The sequence below is a fragment of the Beta vulgaris genome, chromosome 5 (assembly GCF_026745355.1).
Source record: "Beta vulgaris subsp. vulgaris cultivar EL10 chromosome 5, EL10.2, whole genome shotgun sequence".
In the NCBI taxonomy this organism is placed as follows: Eukaryota; Viridiplantae; Streptophyta; class Magnoliopsida; order Caryophyllales; family Amaranthaceae; genus Beta; species Beta vulgaris.
In genome coordinates this window covers 40,660,075-40,668,610 of record NC_079206.1, presented here as the reverse complement: position 1 = coordinate 40,668,610, position 8,536 = coordinate 40,660,075, and positions in this window count along the sequence as shown.

Here is an 8,536-nt window from a genome sequence, read left to right as displayed (position 1 = left end):
GAGTTGCAAAAGATAAAGAGTGATGTGAAGAAGGGAAAATCACCGGATTTGTGATCCAAGATGATGGCACGTTGAGATTTCAGGGTAGAACATGTGTTCCAGATAAGGAGGCATTGAAAAAGAGAATTCTGGAAGAAGCTCACAACAGTCCTTTTTCTGTTCACCCTGGAGGAAACAAGTTGTACAAGGATTTAAAGCAGACCTTCTGGTGGAGCAATATGAAGCAAGAAGTTGCAGAATTTGTGTCAAGATGTCTGACTTGTCAAAGGATAAAGATCGAACATCAGAGACCTGCAGGATTGTTGCAACCATTAGATGTTCCTGCATGGAAATGGGATTCAATTTCTATGGATTTTATCATGGGGTTGCCACATTATCGAGGAATGAACTCTTATGGGTCATTGTGGATAGACTGACAAAATCCGCACATTTCTTAGCCATTAGAAATAATTGGAGTTTGGATAAGCTAGTGAGTTATATATGAGCACAATTGTCAGATTGCATGGAGTAGCCAAGTTCTATTGTGTCAGATCGTGATTCGAGATTCCAAGCAAAGTTTTGGAAGGAATTACAAAAGGCACTTGGTACGAGACTGGATTTTAGTACCGCTTTCATCCAGCAACAGATGGTCAAACAGAAAGGACCATTCAGACTCTCGAAGATATGTTGAGAGCATGTATTCTGGATTTTCAAGGAAGTTGGGAGAAATACTTGCCATTGGTTGAGTTTTCTTACAACAACAGCTATCAAGCTAGCATCCAAATGGCACCATATGAAGCACTGTATGGAAGAAGATGTAGAACACCCCTGTGTGGAGTGACATCGATGAAGCTCGAATGCTTGGACCTGACTTGATACAGGAAACAACGGAAAAAGTACGATTAATTCAAGCCAGGATGAAAGCTGCACAGAACAGACAAAAGAATTATGCGGACCGCTGAAGGAGACCATTGGAATTCGAAGTAGGTGATCATGTTTTTTTGAAAATTTCGCCTACTAAGGGTATTATGAGATTTGGTTAAACTGGTAAGCTAAGTCCGAGGTACATTGGTCCATATGAGATTTTGGATCGAGTCAACGAAGTAGCTTATCGCTTGGCGTTGCGACAGACTTGGATAAAGTTCATAATGTTTTCCACGTGTCGATGTTGCGGAAGTATATACCAGACCCTAGCCATGTGATCAGACACGAGCCTTTGCAACTAAGGAAGGATTTGACTTATGAAGAGAAACCGATTGAAATTCTTAATCGTAGGGAAAAACGACTTCAAAGCAAAGTAATTCCTATGGTTAAGATTCTATGGGCTAATCACACGTCATCCGAAGCCACTTGGGAAGTAGAGGATCATATGAGAACAAGATACCCTCACTTGTTTGAATAGATGACTTTGATGTGTTTAATTATGTGCTTCTGAAATCTTATGTATGAATGTTCAAGTTTTTTAATGCATGATTTTATCCTTTTGACAATGCTATGTAAGTTTCGAGGACGAAACTTTTTCTAAGGGGGTAAGAATGTAATATCCTAAAAATATTAAACATATAATTAACATAATAATGTAGTTAGAACATATTTTACTTTATTCGTTCCACTAGTTAAGCAACGTATAATAAAATGATTATAGAATTTTTAACATAAAAATTTACCAACTTAAATTATGACGATAATTTATAATTTACGATTTCATGAGTTAAACAAGAAGGCTAATGTAGTTGAAATTCACTTAAAGTACAAAATAACATTTCACCAAAAATGTTACTAAGCCACGTCTAAAGGTGTTAGTGTGGAAAATTTTTTCTAATTTTTGGTTGGGAAATAAGAATGGTTGGGAAATAAGAATGGAAAGAGAAAAAGAGGAAGCCATGGTCAAATCCCCCATTAATTTGCCTTCTTCCTCACCATTTCATGGCCCTGTGGCACCCATGCCTTCACTTTCTTCTTCTTCTTCAGTCAAGATCTGTCACCAAACCATCACCATTGCTTCTTCAAGTTAACAAATTCAGATTATTTACTTCACCATCTTCCTCCCAACCACTGATCTTTAACTCCAAACTTCCCTATAAATAGTCATGGATACAACAGCAAGAAACCATCAACAACAACCTTCATCATCTCTTCTCTCTCTAATCAGAAATTTAGTCAATAATCGCCGGAAAAATTGTAACTAAAAGAAACACTAGTACAGAAAAGGCAATTTGCGTCGGATGTGAGGCGCCTATTTGCGTCGGACTCTGGTGCGACGCCAAAGCCCTCGACGCAAATGACTCAGAAATGATTTGCGTCGTTTGCGAAAACGACGCAGATAGTTAAGCCATTTGCATCGCACCTCTATACGGTACGACGCAAGTGAATCATTCCCCAGCCATTTTTAACTGATTTGCGTCGCATGAATCACTACGTGCGACGCAAATCAGGTATTTTTTTGTTAAAAAAAACAATGTGCGTCGCATCCTTCATTATATGCGACGCACATCATACCTTTTTTATTAAAAAAAATTTGCTTTCTATTGCAAAAATAAATCTGCATTGTGTCCAAAACAGAAGTTCTATTGCAAATGAATCAAATCATCTGTTTACAAGAAAAAAACTAAAAAAATACAGGATTTACAGAAAATAAAAAGAGAAAATTACAGAAAATCAAAAAAAAAAAATAATTACAGACAATATGAAAATTGCTGAAATAAAAAACTGTATCTTCTTCCTGTTTGGCTATCGATTGCTGCTACTGACTCATACTCGAGCACAATACGATATTGCTGAAATGAAAAAGATAAAAAAATCAAAATCCCAATTCAAGATGAAAACTAAACTGATATAATTCATCGAATATGATAAAGACGATACGAAATTAGTAGAAGATTTATTATTGTTACGAAAATCAAGAAAAAAATTGATATCAGAACCCTAACCATTCGTATTTTGCTGCGCCATGGATGTCAGCGCGTTTCCTGTTGACCAACGATGGAGCGTGTTGCTTCGCCATGGTCGAAGGATCGAGAGGGTCCGGAAAAAGAACTGAGAGAGAGGAGATGAGAGGTCAAAGGACTCATATTTACCTTGCTAAAACCTTTATCTCGCTTTTTCCTTCAAATCTTCATATCCTTTTGAAAATTTTGCGGCTCTACGAACGCTTTATGAAGATTTACTGCTTATTTCGTCAGATCTCAAATCACCAAATCATGTTAGGGCTCGAAAATTTTGCGGTTAAGGGTTTTTTCGAAAGAGTGAAATGAGGAGTGAGATTAGGTTTCTTTTCACTCGCAAAGAGACAGAGGGAACGAACAGATGGGTGAATGTCGACGAGTGAAGGAGAAAGAGAAGGAGAGAGAGCAGAGAGAGAAAGGGAGGAAGAAGAAGCGGCGTTAAGAGGCTGGAGTTTTAGGTTAAGAGGCTGGAGTTTTAGGTTAAGAGGGAAAGGGTAAATAAATTATGTTAGGGCTCGAAAATACGGATGGCCCAACTGATGTGCGTCAGATGGGCTTAGGGTCCGACGCATATCAGTAATTAGCAACGCACTTTAACAATGTGCGACGCAGATAGGGCCTCAATAGTTTCCAAATTTTTCAACGATGTGCATCGGATAGGCCTCAGGATCCGACGCACATTAAGCTTTTGCAACGCACCAGAGGCACGTGCGACGCATATAGCTCGTACTGGTGCTCACGTATCCATGTTGTGCGTCGCACTCCTCCTTGCATGCGACGCAAATTTCGTTATTGCGTCGTTTCCGTTTCAGTGCGACGCAATTGGGGCGACGCAAATCGTCCTTTTTCTATTAGTGAAACCCAATAAAAAAAACCCCAAATTTCTTCTCTCTCTCTCCTCTGTTTCGCCCCCCACAACCGACCACCGGTCGCCGCTGGCCGCGCGACGCCGGTCTCGCGCCACGAATCAGTTGCGTCCCCACCTCGCCATCGTTCGACCACCCGGGCAACTCGCCGGAGATCCGCGCCAGCAGCTTCGTTCTCTCTCTCCTCCTCGCGCACTCTCTTTCCTCCTCGCGCTCTCTCTCGTCGCTCTCCTTCGTCGCGCCAACTGCACGCGCACAGCATCGCCCGACACCACCTCGTCGTTGCACTTTCGCCGTTCGCCGGAGACGCTGCTCGCCAGAGCTCGCAGATCCCTCGCCCCACTCGTGGTCTCCCTGCTCCTAGTAGTAGAGGTGATGCTCTTCTCCTTTTAATTTATGATTTCTTAAAATCAAGCCCAAGTCTAAATTCCTTTTGTTAGTTATATTAGTTTTGGGCCAAGAATGGTTCAATTAGAACCTAAACTAAGTAACTTAAAACTAAATCCTTGTTGATAGGCTTAGATGTAGTTTGAACTTGTTCCATGGACTTACTAAGTTATATTTATGGACAGATTTATATTAGTTAAACTAACTCAATTCAAGTGTTGCATGTACATAAATTGGGCTCAAATCTGACTTTTTATAGTATTAGCTAAGCTACTTAATATTAGATGGGCTAATTGAGTTAAACTAAAGCTGATTTAGTATTTTATTAAGTTATGTTAATTTATTTATTAAGTTAATCATAATAATGGGCTTACAATCTGATTTACTTAGCTAAGTCACTTAAGTTAATCTTGTTGCTTTAATATATTGAGCTTTAATGGACTGATTTAGTTAGTTTCATTAAACCACCTAGCTTATTTACTAAAACTAGGTTTGGGCTATGATTCCTAATGACTAAGTTGCTTGAGTTAATTAAAACTAATTAAAAATAATTCATTAAGCTTGTTGTTTATAATTAAGTTTAAGTTATGAGTACTTCACTAATCCTTAAGTTCACTTATAATAATTAGTTACTTGACTTGTTAGTTTTAAATGGCTAAATAATATTAAAATAATGTTAGGATCTATTATAACTTTAAATTCAATTTATTAATGGACGACTAATTAGTTACTAACTATGAACTAGAATAATGAAATGTTTTCGAAAGGTTATATAATATGTAGTAATATAACTCTAATGTTTCGATAATTTCTAAAAAATATAGCTAAATGAGTTATTTCATTAATTAGCTGTTAAAGAGTCACCTTAATTATGAAGTTATTGACGATTAAGAAATAATGACCTTTAAGGAGACCTTAACGACGTTATAATGACCGCTTGACCTTAATAAGCGCTAACTAATATTTAGGCTTAAAAGCTAAATAACGAAACGTTCATTAATAAAACTATTCTTGAATAGATTAAGGAAGATAAAGGATATTACAAGCCTCCCCCGGCTATCAAGGTTATTAAGCAGGAATTCAGGTAACATCTACTGCTAACACCCGCATTCCCCTTCAAAATATGTTTTATGATCATGATATAATTTATGTTTTATATATGGATTGCGGGAAATGAAATGTTTTATGATGGTTATGATGATATGATGCTATGAAATGATGATGATGATGTTATGATGAAAGAATATAATTATTCACGATGATGATGTTATGCTTAAAACCAATGAAACATGATAAATCCAAGTGAAAGACGGTTCTTGGCAGTATTCTGTTATCCCGGGTCGTGCACGTACCGTCCGGCCGGTTAACCACCTCGGGTGGCACCGCGCATTTTGGGCAAATAACGCCACCTTCCGTTTAGTGCGGGCTTTTGTCTTCGGGTGGATGCCTTCCGTTTATGATGTTACTATGTACTGGGGAGACATCCCTTCCCTTGTACTAGCCAAGTTACCAAAGTAAAATATATATGATGATGAACATGATAAAGAAGATAATGTAACATGATATGATATGTTTGTGAAATGTTTTACTTATTCTCTCCGTCCTGTTTTTAACTAAAATGATGTAAAATGAATTTACAATGTTAGAGTAGTATGTTACTGAACCTCGGCTCACGACGTTTTGTTTTATGTTTTAGGTACCGATGGTGATAACGGGATGGCGTAGCAGTGAGAATTTAATTATTCTCTAGATTATATAGACTCTCATGGTTTTAATTTAAGTTTATGTCAAAACTCTGATTAGTAAATAAGTTTCTATTAATCAAGACTAATGTTGGATCTATATTATGCTTCATGTTATGAAATGTTTAAGTTTATGATTTTATGCCGCCTTGCATTTTCCTTATGGAAAGTACGGCGGTAACGCACCGATTATCTAGGTTCCGCTGCTAATAATTGATTAATTAACTTAACAACGATGATTAGAGGTCGGGGCGTTACAGTAAGTGCGTATCATGTGGCACTTTTCCTTTGATAGGAACGCCTTTTATTATATTTGTATAGATAACTTATTGACTATGTCTAAGGCCCCTTTATAATAAAAACTTAGGTCGTGTTGAAAAGCACATATCATGATAATAAAAAAACAACATTTATTAAAAAAGCACACAAAATCTATTCAAAGAACACATTCTAAAAATAAAAGATAGATGTTATTTTAATATTATATCGGTGACATGTTAGGATTTTACTAATAACATTTTCTTTGTTATATCAATCAATTGTTCTTTTTTATTATAAGTAAACTTGTAAATAAATCATATACAATATATAATCTTGAACAAAATTGTTAAATATTTTTCTTATATTGTTGTGATGTTCTATATGATTTTTTTTTTTTAAAGATAAGTTGAAATCCCTTGTAGGGAGAACTTAAAAGTGATGCCAACACCATTAGGTTATCCTATGCTACTCATGTCTTATATAAACTAGTAACATAAACTTTATATTATACTGTCAAAATTGTTTAAAAAAATTATACATCGTATATTATTGTCATGTTCTTTATATGCACAAGATCAAAACGAACATTGGATATCAAAATTGTTAATTAGAACAAATATACAAATGGACACGTACAAATGCCAAAAGAACATCCTTCTTATTATAAAAAAAAATAGCTTGAAATAGTATTTGATAACAATGGTATTTATAATCATAACAAAGACAACGACAATAATTACCAATATCTATACTAATATATTAAAAACCATGTCTACAAAAGTCTATGTGTGACGTGGCACTCTCCTCTAAAGCTCTAATGCAAGTGTTTTATTTCCATGTCATTCCTCAATTAAAAATTAATGTTGTGTAGTTACAAGATATTTAACACGTGACTTTTGAGACGAAAAATGATAATTTAACCACCATTTCAATGTAACATCGTAGATATGTTTTTATTTCGCCTACATGGGATGAGCGAGAATTTAACTACCTCATTGTTAAGGTCTTACTGAAAACGTTTTTGAAGTTGCAATAGTTTTTAAAGGAAGACTCATAAACCTAATTGGATATTGGAAAATTGTAGGGACATCTTAGGGACTTATCCAATCACTAGGGGAAAAAACATAAAGGGCTGCGCAGGAAGGGTTGCGCTTTTCGTAAAAGCGCAGCCCTACTAGTGAAGGGCTGCGCTTATTTAAAAAAGCGCAGCCCTACTAAGCAGAAGGGTTGCGCTTTTTCAAAAAAAGCGCAGCCCTTCTGCTTAGTAGGGCTGCGCTTTTTTAAATAAGCGCAGCCCTTCTGTAGGTAAGAAGGGCTGCGCTTTTAAAAAAGCGCAGCCCTACTAAGTGAAGGGCTGCGCTTTTTTAAAAGCGTAGCCCTTCTGCTTAGTAGGGCTGCGCTTTTTTAAAAAAGCTCAGCCCTTTCTGAAAAAATTTGAAGTTTCGGAATCGCGGGCTTTGAAATATTGAGCGGGGATTCGTCAAATATATTATCCCTCATTCTCTCTCCTCTCTCACGTCCCTCATTATTCCTTTCCTCTTTCTCTCTCATCCTCTCTTCTCTCTCAAAAACTCCCATAAACATTTGCGACAAAAACTTTGAAATGATTTGCACTAAACATGGCGACGGAGTCCGATTGCCTATTGTGATACCTTTTCGGAAGCAGAACGAGCCAACGAGTCAAACTCACCGCTATGCTGTGATGCTTAGGCTTTTTAAGCCATCCGAGGTCGTTTAAGCCTCCAAATAGCCATTTTAAGTTTTTCCGAAATTTTTTTTCCCCTTAAATTATGTATTTGGGTTTTGTTTTATGTATTTAAACATTATTAGGTTGTAGTTCTTGTATTTTCAGATCTATAATGTTCTTGTATACTTCTCTTTGTTTTGATTAATGTTCTTGTATACTTCTCTTTGTTTTGATTAATGTTCTTGTATACTTCTCTTTGTTTTGATTAATGATCTTGTATACTTCTCTTTGTTTATTTTGATTAATGTTATTCTTGTATACTTCTCTTTGTTTATTTTGATTAATGTTCTTGTATACTTCTCTTTGTATATAATTTCTTGTATTTTCATCTTTGTTTTGATTAATGTTCTTGTATACTTATTGTATACTTCTCTTTCTATATTAGTTTTTGTTCCTTTTTTTCATTTTCGTTTCATTCTTTTATTGTTTTGGGTTTAGTATTTTCGTTTCGTTTCTCTTCTCTTCTGTTTAATTTCAGAAAATGTGAGATTATGAGTAAAAAAATGACAAAAAAAAAAATTTTTTTTAATTTTTTTTTTTGGTAGGAAGGGCTGCGCTAGTTAGGAAAAAGCGCAGCCCTTCTAGCCCAGAAGGGCTGCGCTTTTTCCT